Source organism: Anas platyrhynchos, chromosome 1, assembly GCF_047663525.1.
Source record: "Anas platyrhynchos isolate ZD024472 breed Pekin duck chromosome 1, IASCAAS_PekinDuck_T2T, whole genome shotgun sequence".
In the NCBI taxonomy this organism is placed as follows: domain Eukaryota; kingdom Metazoa; phylum Chordata; class Aves; order Anseriformes; family Anatidae; genus Anas; species Anas platyrhynchos.
In genome coordinates, this window is record NC_092587.1 from 158,772,008 (window position 1) to 158,785,670 (window position 13,663).

General features: G+C 39.3%; 1 long non-coding RNA gene across 1 annotated transcript; it reads left to right on the forward strand.

The window, feature by feature from the left end:
* Window positions 1-1,169: 1,169 nt before the first annotated feature.
* LOC140001479 (uncharacterized) lies at window positions 1,170-2,325 on the forward strand. The gene is made up of 2 exons (XR_011806717.1): window positions 1,170-1,263; window positions 1,936-2,325. It is a non-coding gene; the product is annotated as an uncharacterized lncRNA (long non-coding RNA).
* Window positions 2,326-13,663: the final 11,338 nt, after the last annotated feature.

The window sequence follows — 13,663 nt, forward strand, 5'->3', positions numbered from 1 at the left end:
TGTAGGCCTGTTTGTTTATTTGTTTTCTTTAGAGACATGGAGCTCAAAATGTGCATTAGGAGGTATTTATTAGTTCTTTCCTTTTCTGCACTGGAGGAGGTGCAAGTTACTTTCTGGATCTCAATAAAGTGCAATAGCACATTAAATACTAAAATTGCTTTACTAATAAGATAAAATTAACAAGAAAAATATGGATAGCAAGTAAATCTTACTTGTCCAATAGTATATTATTTGTCCAACAGTATATGATTTGTCCATCAATATATCTTTTTCTGGTTATTCATGTGAACAATGTCAACTTCTGTATTAATTCTTTTGTACATCTGCTACAAGTTAATAATATGTTTCTTCAAGTAGTAATTCCTAGGACAGTGACATATTGTCATACAAAATGAGGTAGACTCAAACAATTTGGCAGAATGCAATAGTATTGCTTCATTACTTTAATTTAAATCATAAATGAACATTACATTTCTGAATCAGATGTCTCTGCTGTTGAAAAAAATCCAGATCTAGAGAATCTGCAACTGAAAATATACAGCTCTTTGCCCAAAAGAAACAGTACTTATTAACTGCTCAAAGTATTTTGGATGTCTTTTACTTTTGTTCTGTGACCTTTCAGCAGCATGTCCCAAAATCCAATTTCTAACTATTCCAGTTTCTGTTAAATTTGTCCTTATACTGATAGCTAAATATTGAAGTGTTTATTGTAGAAAGATTTCTATTTCAATCAATTTTGCTATTATTTAAAGTGAAATAAGTGGCTGAGCTTGCAAGCAGGGAAGCTGGAAAAACAAAACAAAACATTAAAATTGACAAATATTTTATGAACTTTTTAAACCAAATAATGCTTACTTCAACAAGTATCACCATGCATGCTATCAATATGGTTTAGTTTTGTATATATAAGTATGTATTTCTGAATTCTACTCTTTAGGGCAATGAAATACTTGAAAGATTTGACTACACATCTATCTCTCATGTCAGATATTTGACCCTGTCAGCACACCTACTATTTCTGTGCATTAGCTTTACTAATATAGTAAAAGGGAATCTAGTAAATCTAGTAATCTAGTAATCTAGTAAAAGGGAAATAATAGCACCTTTTTAGCTACCAGGTCACCAGGTAGAGCTATATTAAAATAACTGTTAATGTGTTTTTCTGATCACAGAATCACAGAACTGTAAGGGTTGGAAGGCACCTCGAAAGATCATTGGGTCCAACCCCCTGCCAAAGCAGGTTCCTCAGAGCAGGCTGCCCAGGTAGGCATCCAGACAATCCTTGAATATCTCCAGAGAAGGAGACTCCACAACCTCCCTAGGCAGCCTGTTCCAATGCTCGTTCACCCTCACTGTGAAGAAGTTCTTTCGCATGTCAGTGCGGAACTTCCTGTGCTCTAACTTGCAGCCATTGCCCCTTGTCCTATCCCCACAAACCACTGAAAAGAGGTTGGCTACATCCTTCTGTCCCCCACCCCTCAAATATTTATATACACTGAGGAGATCCCCTCCAAGCCTTCTCTTCTCCAGGCTGAACAGACCCAAGTGTCTCAGCCTTTCTTCATGGGGAAGATGCTCCAGGCCCAGGAGATCCCTGTCTTTCTAGTACTGGGGAGCCCAGAACTGGACACAGTACTCTGGGTGAGGCCTGACCAGGGTAAAGTAGAGGCAGAGGATCACCTCCCTTGACCTGCTGGCCACACTCCTTTTAATGCATGCCAGGCTCCCATTAGCCATCTTGGCCACAAGGGCACAGTGCTGGCTCATGGTCAACCTGTAGTCCACCAGGACCCGCAGGTCCTTCTTCTCAGAGCTCCTCTCCAGCAGGTCGTCCCACAGCCTGTACTGATACTTCGGGTTGTTCCTTCCCAGGTACAGGACTCCACACTTGCTCTTATTAAATCTCATTTGGTTTCTTCCTGCCCATCTCTCCAGCCTGTCCAGGTCTCACTGAATGGCAGCACAGCCTTCTGGAGTGTCAGCCACTCCTCCCAGCTTTGTGTCATCAGCGTACTTGCTGAGGGCAGATACCAGTCTCTCATCAAGGTCATCGATGAAGATGTTGAACAAGACCGGACCCAGCACAAACCCCTGGGGAACACCACTAGTCACAGATCTCCAGCCAGACTCTGCTCTGCCAATCACCATCCTCTGAGCTCGGCCAGTCAGCCAGTTCTCAACCCACCTTGCCGTCCACTCATCTATCCCACACTTTCTCAGCTTTGCTAGTAGGAAATATACGTATTATGATATGATACATAATATAACATTAGATATGCAGATGAATTTCTTTTGATATTGAAAATAAAATAGTTTTTCAAGATAGTGTTGGAGGGCTAATGAAGTTTTTTGTTTGCTTATTTTAGAAAAGATGCAGTGAAGGTTCTGGCACTGATGAATAAAATTGAATTACCTGTAATGTCTGTTCTAAGTGAGAAACTGCAATATGTTGTGAAGAAACACTCCAAGCAAAATACTTTGTCTGGACTTCAGTGTCCTTTGAATGTCCGGCTATATGAAGGCCTATTAAAAACAATACTTATTTAAAAGAGCTTATGAATATTCACCATAAAAGTGACCTCTAAATCTATTTGTGGATGAAAGATAATACCACTTATATGGAACTAAGAATTTATTGACAACCCAATAATGTTTTAACAGCCTAATCTAAATACAATAGTTATTATTAGTTCTGTTAAAATAACAATATATCACTCATAGTCATAACTAATAAAGAAAAGTCACATTATTAACCTCATATTGTTATAAATGAAAAACTGTTAATATCAAGTCCATTTTATTGTGCATTAAAACCAGATTAAGCCAATGCAAGTGCAGGAAAGCCTGCATTTCCAGGTCAATACAAATCATATTTATTAGGCTATAACAAAATAATATTTACTAGGCTATGATTAAATGTATGTGGACCTATTTCTTATACTTGCAAGTTTATTTATGTCATCATGTGTCTGGGCAATCATTTATCCAATTTTCGTGTCCAGATGCCCATTTTTGCAAACTTAGTCAGCTTGCTTTCAGCAGAATTTGCATCTGATGCTTTTATTTAGTAATACAAATTTTAATTAAAAATTGAGAGAAATCTAATTAATTTGAAAGAAAAGAAACTCAAGGGGAGGTTGAAAGACTTTAAAATTTAAGTAGTACAAAGAAATGCACATAATTTTATTTTGTAGACAATTAATGTTGACAGAGCACATAGTCTGCTTTCTCTTGTGCAAGACAAAAATATCATATTCCCATCCTTAGAAAGTCACTAGACCTTTCATGATACAGAGCAAAATAAATAAATAAATAAATAAAACAATACAATGAAAAAATAAAATAAAATAAAATAAAATAAAATAAAATAAAATACCCCGCATTATTTGAGGAAAATCATTGGATTTAGGGAGACAGTGTTGCTGTACATATAGTCGGAGTTTTAGGGAGACACAATGTCTACATACATGTACATTGTCCCAGCTTGCAAACTTGCAAAGAAGAATGAATAAACCCCAAACAAGTTACCTTGGAATACAGTCATCTTTCATCTTTTCACAGTAAAATATTTCTCTTTTCTAATTATAACTTTTTTTTTTTTTTTTTTTTTTCACCAGCTGTAATTTGAAGGTAGTTGCTTATGGAGTTAAATAAGGTGTCTTTAGGAACCTCATTATCTTTTACAGGTATCTGGTAAGCAACTGTACTGACAGATTTAAGCCTGTATATGTACTGGTTTAGAATATGAAGTTGAACCTGCCTTCACACATGATGTGAGAATAGATGACCCAGCAACAGACAGGTCTCTCTCTGTATATTACTGTATTGTAGTTCATAACATGAATTTATGACTGACTGAGTACTGTCTGGACAAAGACATGAGCCCATTTCTCAGAGTTTGAGGCACTGTAACAAATAGCTACAGTAACAGGGCTCTTCCACCTCTGTTTGCAGTATAGTGAAAATTTAATTAAATAACTGGAGCAGATTCAAGGCCTCGACATCAAAGTACCTTGTACAACAAGATTAAAAGGTCTTAATTCATTACAAATTAAAGATTAAATAAAATTGTTCTTTCCTATGGACCATCTTCAAAGTAGAAAAACTTACAGACCTCTGTACATAATGGTGTCTCAGATTGGTTAAATGGGGTCATATGTTGCCTGTTGCTTTTTCACATTTAGCAAATACTAAGTGAAAGGATTTCTCCATAAATATTGAGGCAAACATACATTTATGGCACAGAACACAGTATCAAATAACCCACTTCTACTGCCAAATAGCTTAGCTGTCCATACCCAAATTACCTTATCATTTATCCTTTTTGTTTGTTTATTCCCAAACTTCATTTTTGAGTTAAAGTAAAAGTTTCCAGTGGGAAAAAATAGTATCATTCAATATGGTTCTTATGTCTAGGTCTGACTAGCACTGCATCATGTTTATACTCTTTTAATCTACACAATTCTCCATTGCCCTTCAAATAATCACAGAATCTATTATTTCAGGTATTTTATGGTGAAAGAAACACACAAAATATATGTATATAAATAGATGTATATAATCATATCTTTGAATGATAGGACACCATGCAGGGCTTGGATTGGGATCCAGACTCAAATGGTTTGTAACATGGATGTGACCTGTCTCTGCTAGAAAGAGGTAGTATTCTTGGTTTGCAAGTGAAGAAATAGACAGTAGAGTTTATGCAGTAGGCAGTGTAATTTAAATTTTTGTGCCTAACGTTGCTGCAAAAATGAAGAAAAAAACAAACATCAGAGAATCATAGAATATCCAAGATTGAAGGGACCCACAAGAATCATCGAGCCCAACTCCTGTATCCCCAAAGGACCACCCAAAAAATCAGACCATGTGTCTGAGAGCATTGTCCAGATGCTTCTTGAACTCCACCAGGCTCAGTACCATGACCACTGCCCTGGGGAGCCTGTTCCAGTGCTCAACCACTTTCTTGGTGAAGAACCTCTTCCTGATATCCACCCTGAACTTCCCCTGTTGCAACTTCAAGCCATTCCCTTGGAACCTGTCACTGGTCACCAGAGAGAAGAGATGAGCTCCCTCCACTCCCCCTCATGAGGAAGCTGTAGATTGTGATGAGGTCTCCCTTCAGTCTCCTCTTCTCCAGGTTGAACAATACAAGTGACTTCAGGTTCTCCTTATATGTCTTCCCCTCTAGACCCTTCACCAACTTTGTTGACTTCCTTTGGACACTCTCTAACAGCTTTATATTTTTCTTATACTGTGGAGCACAAAACTGCATGCAGTACTCAAGGAGAGACCAAAATTAAAGGACAATCACTTCCCTCAGCCAGTTAGCAATGCCATGCTTGGTGCACCCCAGGATACGGTTGGCCCTGCTGGCTGCCAAGGCACACTGCTGGCTAATGTTCAGCTTGCTGTCAACCAAAACACCCAGATCCCTTTCTATGGGGTTGTTCTCCAGCATCTCATCTCCCAGTCTGTATGTATAGACAGGCTTGCTCCTTCCCAGGTGTGGACTAATTGCCTAAAGTAACTGGGAAAATTAAACTAATATTCACATTTTAAAGAAAATGTACAGCACTGAAGAAGCTTTCAGGGTGGAGTGTAGCTGCACTACCTGAGCGTTCCCTAGGCTTCCAACATTAGATGCTATCGCACTAGGGGAACCTGGTGTGCTGACTCTAGGGAGCAGTATGGCATGTAGAGCGGAGTGGAGACACCATGGCTAGGCTCTGTGACAAGAGGGGGACTCAATTGCTCTTCTGTACACTGACACAGATAAACTGCACATTTGGCACCCAACCCTTTGGAGCCAACGACCTGTCATATTTGTGACAAAAAGCTGTACTCTAGTGAACTTTTGCTCATTATAATATTATTATAATACCAAAACACACCTCCATCCCAAAAGCTACCTGCCTCCAAGGTGCAACCACCCTTCACTGAGCATGCGCTCCGAATTTCTTGGAGCCTATACTTTTAAATGAAAGCGAGAGAACTTTTTACCAATCATAACCAAGATATGCTTGACTAGAGTCACTCAAGCTCCACCTAAAAGATAGAAAATAATATGAATTGGATTAAGAGAAAAGGGATGTCAGGGAAGATACCATCACAAATGATACCTTCTGACTTCTGGGATCAGCCAACAGGCTGAGCCTCTCTTCCCCCCACACTGGGACACTGGGGAGTAAGATTTGAACACTTGGTTGTACCAGATGTCTCCGTGGAAACTTAGAAATATCTCTAAAGTCTTTGCGCCTTTTGATGCATTAATAGCCAGGCTGTGTACCTGTGTATTTTATGCATGCTAGCGTGCTTTTGCAGACAGTAAATTTATTGCCAGCAATCCAAAGAACCTCTGTACCTATTGCTGTAATAAATTGCACTTAACTGTATTGTTCCTAGCTGTGATAGTTCTCATTGAACATGACTAGCGTGAGGCTGTGTTACATTGTTGGTGAATCTGTGACCATAATAGTTCAGCACCCTGAATCTGAACGGAGACATATCTGTTAATATTTTATTGGTGAATCTGTGACCATGATAATTCAGTACCCTGAATCCAACCAGACCCATAAAGGTTAATCAGCTACATCCCTTAATGGGACACCGGGTGCCAAATCTGGCAGTTGCTCTTGTTAAACTTCATAGTATTGGTGATTGCCCAGCTCTCTAATTTGTACAGATCTCTCTGCAAGGCCTCATCACCCTCAATGGAGTCAACAGCTCCACCCAATTTGGTATTGTCTATGAACTTGCTTAAAAAACCTTCAAGTCCTTCATTCAAATCGTTTATGAAAATATTGAAAAGGACTGGTCCTAAAATGGAGCCCTGGGAGCTGTGCTGGGGGATGCTAGCCTTTGGTTCCACCTCTTCTCTGTAATCAAGAGATGATCTTTGGGCTTGGTTGTATGTTAGCAGTGGTTACATTTCTGGGAAGTCATTTGACAACAGCAGGATTTCTGCAGCCTGCTGTTAGGTAAAAGAGGTTCAAAGAGCACCACCTTTTAGGAAACACAGGCTCCAAAGCTGAGCCCTCAAGTGGCAGAGAAATTACCTAATTTGAGGAAGCAAGGCACCACTTGGGGCATCCCATGCTCAGCTGGGCAGCAGCGTGCCCAGCTCCAGGCAGCAAGGTACAAGGAACCCAACAAGTGACAAGTCACCATCCCGATCTAACCCCATTTACGAGAACCCTCTGGACCCAACCTGTCAACCACCTATTCACCCATTTTTTGTTTTTATCTAACTGTATTCTGGTCATGTTGTCCAGTAGGATCCTATGGGAATCTGTCAAAATCTTTACCAAAATCCAGAAAGATTACATTAGCTGGTTTCCTTTGGTCAATTAGCTGGGTGATCTTGTCATAAAAGGAAATTAAGTTTGTTAGACATGACCCTCCCCTTGTGAACACGTTGGCTCTGACCAATGACTGCATTGTCCTTTTTCAATAACTCCCAGAATAATCTCCATAATTTTACCAGGCACTGAAGTGAGACTTTCCAGGGTCTTCTTTCTTGCCCTGCTTGAAAATTGGCAAATTTGCCAGCTTTCAGTAAATTGGGACCTCTCCAGATTCCCAAGACTGTTGAAAAATAATTGATAGAGGTCCTGCAATTACATCTCTCTGAGTACTCTGAGATGAATCCCATCAGACCCCATGGATTTATATGCATTCAGCAAATCCCACACAAGTTCAGGGTTAACTGGGAATTTATCATTAACCCTGAAATTATATTAAAAGAGAGAGAGAGAAAAAGTAACACCGTAACATGATTGCTTGTCATTTTATCAGGACCAATTAAGAGACAATTGCTTGAGAAGTGAAAACATTTCTATATGCAAAAATGTGTTAATAGCATTGATTTCAGTAGCTAAAATGATTTCAAATTTCCTGATTTTTTTTTACAAAACAAGCCCCCAGATAATACAATCCATTCTGTGGGATTGTTATAAATTCTTTGATGTATGTTTTCAAACTTATTATTTAGAGTGATTCCTCTGTGACATGAAGACACTTCCCATTTTTACCAAATCTGATTCTTCATTTCTTTCAGAAATTACATCAAAGCCCTTCAGGTCCTTCTAAGAATGTTTGAAAATGAACCTCTTTGTTATGATTTTTTTTTTCCCCTAGTCCCCCCCCCCCCCCCCCCTCCCAACTTTAAAGGACTGTTTGATTTGAATTAAACTGTCCCTAGGCTTAGTTTGCAAACTCTTCCCCCCTCCTTTCTTTCTTTTAAACCAGCATGTTTATTTCAACAGTTTTTCCCTAAGGTGTTACAGTTCCATGTGTAATACATTTCTATTAATGGCAACAAAATACTAACAAGAATGAAATGACTGCTCAGTTTTTAAAGATTATGAACTTCTAGCTGCTGAAATTATATCTGAGCTTTCTAAATCTAAAATAAGTTTTAATATACTTTGTTTGTTATCTGTTGCTCTGAACACTGACTGCACTAAAATATAGTGAGTAATTCAATTATAGGTCCTCTGGTAGGAGGGCAAGCAATTCCACAGAAAATTTAACTCTATCTCATTTGTCTTTAAGGGAAACAGAATACCCAGAATCATAATTCCTAAATAATCTTCATGACCATCAAAACTAATGTTGGTAAAATGGAATAAAATGCTACAACATTACTACTGTGTTAAAAGATATTTCAAATATCTATTATACAAACCAAATTGCTCATTTGTAATTTATATGTAAACAGGAAAGTCGAATTTTCTTTGAAATATTCACAGAATTTTGAAAGAAAATGTATAACATTATATCACCTCACAAACAAGGTCATGTCACAAACAAGAACATAGGCAAAGCAGAGATATTTAATGCCTTTTTGTCTCTGTCTTCAACACTGATGATGGACTTCAGGATCCCGGGTACTCTGAGCTGGAGGAATGTGGCAGTGGTAATGATGAACTCCCAACCAAACCTGAAAGTGTGTGGGATTTGCTGATCCACCTGGATCCATACAAGTCCAGAGCCATGGCTCTGGATGGGTTTCATCCCAAGGTGCTCAGAGAGCTGGCTGATGTCATCGTCGGACCTCTGTCAATTATTTTTCAGCGGTCTTGGGATTCCAGAGAGGTCCCAGCTACATCAGGCTAGCAGCCATTAACCACTGGGCTCCCTCAAGGCTCCATTTTAGGGCCAGTTCTTTTTCAAAGTTTTTTTATAAATTATTTGGATGTAGGACTAGAAGGTGTTTTGAGTAAATTTGCTGTTGATACTAAATTGGGTGGATCTGTTGACTGTTGAGCGTGGAAAGGCCTTGAAGAGAGATCTGGGCAGATTGGAGAGCTGGGCAATCACCAACTGCAAAAAGTTTGACAAGAGCAAGTGCTAGGTCCTGCACCTGGGACGGCGAAACCCTGGCTGTACATACAGACATGAGACATGGGAGAGCAGCCCTGCAGAGAGGGATCTGGGGGTTTTGGTTGGTAGCAAGGTGAATATGAGCCAGCAGTGTGACCTGGCAGCCAGGAGGGCCAACCATATCCTTGGGTGCATCAATCACAGCATTGCTGGTTGGTTGAGGATGATGATTGTCCCACTCTACTCTGTGCTGGTGTGGCCTCACCTCCAGTATTGTGTTCAGTTTTGGGCACCAGAGTACAGAAAGGATGTGAAACTATTGGAGAGTGTCCAGAGAAGTGCTACAAAAGTGGCGAAGGGCCTAGAGGGGAAAACATACGAGGAGCGTCTGAGGTCAGTTGGCCTGTTCAGCCTGGAATAGAAGACGCTGAGGGGAGACATTGTCATCTACAGCTTCCTCAGGAGGGGGAGTGGAGGAGCAGGCACTGATCTATTCTCTTTAGTGACCAGTGATGGGACCTGCGGCAATGGTGTCAAGCTGCGACAGGGGAGGTTCAGGCTCAGGAAGAGATTCTTCACTGAGAGGGTTGTCATGCATTGGAAGAGTCTCTCTAGGGACGTAGTCACAGCACTAAGCCTGTCAGAGTTTAAGAAGCATTTGGACTGTGCTCTTAGTCATATGGTCTGAATTTTGGAGTAGACCTATGTGATGCCACGAGTTGGTTTTGGTGATCCTTATGGGTCCCTTCCAACTTGGGATATTCTATGATTCTATGATGACATAGATATTACTATGTGAATGTATTACTACTTCAGACAAGATATCCTCTATCATTTTTACGTGTCAGCAAACACCAGGAAAATATTTAATGTTGCAAATACCTGTGTTGTACTTTTCCCAGTGACAGGATGTTAAAGTGCAAGGGACTTCCCTTCTCATATTTTTTATTCTTTTATAGTCTACCAGGTGCAAGAGAATGAGAATATTTTTCTAGCCTTTAAAAGGTGAAGATACTGTAGGTATCTGAATTCTTTTTACATTCTTCTTTTTACTTTTTTTTTTAACATTTTGTTTTGTTGAGATGTACTGTTTCAATATGTTCCATAGTAATTTAAGCCTTTATATTTCATAGGCAGCTTCAGAGTCTGCTTTTTATTTGTTTTCACACTGCTGGCTCATGTTCATGTTGAACATCCCCTCATCCAAATAGACGATGTCAATTGCTCTTCCTTTATAAGTAACAAATTAAATGCCATCTGAATAATCTGAAAACTCTGAAAAATAAATCCAGAATATTGTGAATATAAGGCATTTGTGTTATCCCAGATATTTGTTCTGTACTACAGCAGATTATTTTTTTCCTACCTGCCCTCCCCCAAAAAAATAAAAAAGAGGTTATTTTCTTTTAGAAGGCAAGTCAATTTAGCAGCAGCTACAATATCTTTTTACTATACTGTTATTTTCCCATTGCTAATTTAATTAAGATTTTTCAAAATATTAAGTTTTTCTGTCCTTTAAAATACAATGATTCATGGAGCACATCAACTTACTCTATAGTATTGCCAGACTTGTATAACTTTTACTAATCTGCCTCATTTAATTAATAATAATGTGAAAGAGGTCAGTTCTACCTCAGGTCTCAAATGCATGTGAGAACTGAGAACATTAGGAATATTCACTGCTGGCATGTACTGTAATCCATATGCCACAAGCCTAACCTGTCAGTGCTAGATGAGAGGGATGTATCACATTATATTAGCTACCAGCAATTATCAAGCCACTATGATACTGGAGGATAATGTCAATTGGATTACCTGTTCCAAATACCACCACAAAAATATATAATTAAGAATAATTCTGTTTTGTATGTTTTTACTTTGGGCTAAAATCTAACAGGAGGAAAAAAAAAAAAAAGGAGTAGAAGTCTTCCTGATTTTTCATAATATATGCAATTCCTTGATGTAATCTTGTGCTTCAAACAACAGAGTTGGAAACTCGCACTTTTTATGCATCACTCAAGTTAATATTCATTATGAGCACAATGGCATATGAAAATGGATTTTTGTTATTCAAGTCACACATTATGGAAAAGGTTTTCTGGTGCATTTACTCTGGGCATAACATTATTCCAATGAAGTTTTCTTGATGCTTTTCAATGTACCTTTTAGATGTAGAGCTTAGTGATATGGTTTAGTGGAGGACTTGATAGTGTTACGTCAGAGGTTGGACTTGATGATCTTGAGGTCTCTTCCAACCCAGAAATTCTGTGATTCTGTGATTTTAGACTAAAAGCTTGCAGAAAATCTACAATATTAAATATTCCTAGATGCATAGGAGATACTCCACTTCAAGTATATGTATAGTATATAAGCACACACAGCAATATATGAGTTTGTGGGCACATGTATGTATATATAAAAAAATGTTATCTTAAAAATACGTTTTTTTTTGCTATGGTAGCAATATTTGATAGCATTTTTGATCATTTTAATTTACCTCTGATATCATATTCAATTCCAAGATATTTATTGCTAAATAATTATTAATTTATTTCATTTACAGAACTGAAAATGGGGCCTGGGGCCTGCGTAATTACATTAGAAAGTAATTCAGAATTCTTTAACAATTAGGTACAAAAAAAAATAAAAATCAATACCTCAATATATGTGATTGTGGGTATGTATAGATACACAGAAAAAGTATCATCAAAGAATCATAGAATGGCTTGGGTTGGAAGGGACCTTAAAGATCATCTAGTTCCACTCCCCCTGCCATGGGCCAGGACATCACCCATTAGATCAGGTTGCCCAGGGCTTTGTCCATCCTGATCTTAAACAACTCCAGGGGTCATGTGTCCATAGCTTCTCCAGGCAACCAGTTCTACTGCCTCAGCACCGTCACCATAAAGAATATCATCCTAACCTCTAACCTCCTCTCTTTTAGTTTAAAAGCATTCCCCCTTGTCTTGCCATTATCTGACTGAAAAAAAAAGTCACTAACAATCTTTTATAAAAGTCCCTTCTGAGTACTGAAAGGCTGCAATGAGGCAGCCTTCCCTCCAGGCTGAACATCCCCAGATCTCTCAGCCTTTCTTCATAGGAGAGGTTCTCCAGCCCTCTGATCAGCTTTGTGGCCCTCTTCTGGACCTGTTCTAACAAGTCGACATCCTTCTTGTGCTAGGGGCCCCAGACCTGGACTGAGGACTCCAAGTGAAGCCTCACAAGGGCCGAGTAGATGGGGACAATCACTTCCATTGGCCATGCCAATGTTGATGCAGCCCTAGATGCAGTTGGCTGCCTGAGCTGCAAGTACACACTGCTGGCTCATGTCAAGCTTTTTGTCCACCAATAATCCCATATCTTTATCTGCGGGGCTATTCTCAATGAGTTCTTCACCCAGTCTGTAATCTTTTCTGGAATTGCCCCGGACCAGGTGCAGCACTTTGCATTTATACTTGCTGAACCTCATTCAGTTCATATGGACCCACTTCTCAAGCTTATCCGGATCCTTTGGTTTCCTTCCAGAGGGTTTCCTTCCTTCTTTTGTATCAACCATACTACTCAGCCTGGTGTCATCTGCAAACTTGCTGAGGGTGCACTCAATCCCTTCCCTTCCCTTCCCTTCCCTTCCCTTCCCTTCCCTTCCCTTCCCTTCCCTTCCCTTCCCTTCCCTTCCCTTCCCTTCCCTTCCCTTCCCTTCCCTTCCCTTCCCTTCCCTTCCCTTCCCTTCCCTTCCCTTCCCTTCCCTTCCCTTCCCTTCCCTTCCCTTCCCTTCCCTTCCCTTCCCTTCCCTTCCCTTCCCTTCCCTTCCCTTCCCTTCCCTTCCCTTCCCTTCCCTTCCCTTCCCTCCCCTCCCCTCCCCTCCCCTCTCCCCTTCCCTTCCTTCCTTCCTTCCTTTATTTATTTATTTATTTATTTCTTCCTCTGGGAAATCAGGCAAATTCTCAGATTTCATTCTCTTTTTTTTTTTTTCCTTCACACAACTGATTTCTCCCCCTTTCTTTTTTCTTTTCTTTTTTTTTTTTTTTTTTCAATTTTTTAAGTATTAGATGAGTCTTCTGAATCCTCTTGAGTGATTCTGACTGTAAGGAAACTACATAGAATTTTCTGTACAGCTTCATAATCCTTCCATAGTTTGTCAGTGTAGAAATCCAAGGTTCTTGCCAGCTTTAATAGTAAAGAAAAAATTGATTCCTAGTGGTACCTGACCTTTTTATTGATCTCTTACATATATGTATTACAGTATGTATTTCACACATACTGTGTGAAAAATGTTCATGCAAAAACATAGATAAGATTGACACTGATATTTGCTGTCTCATTTTTTGGTCCTGCA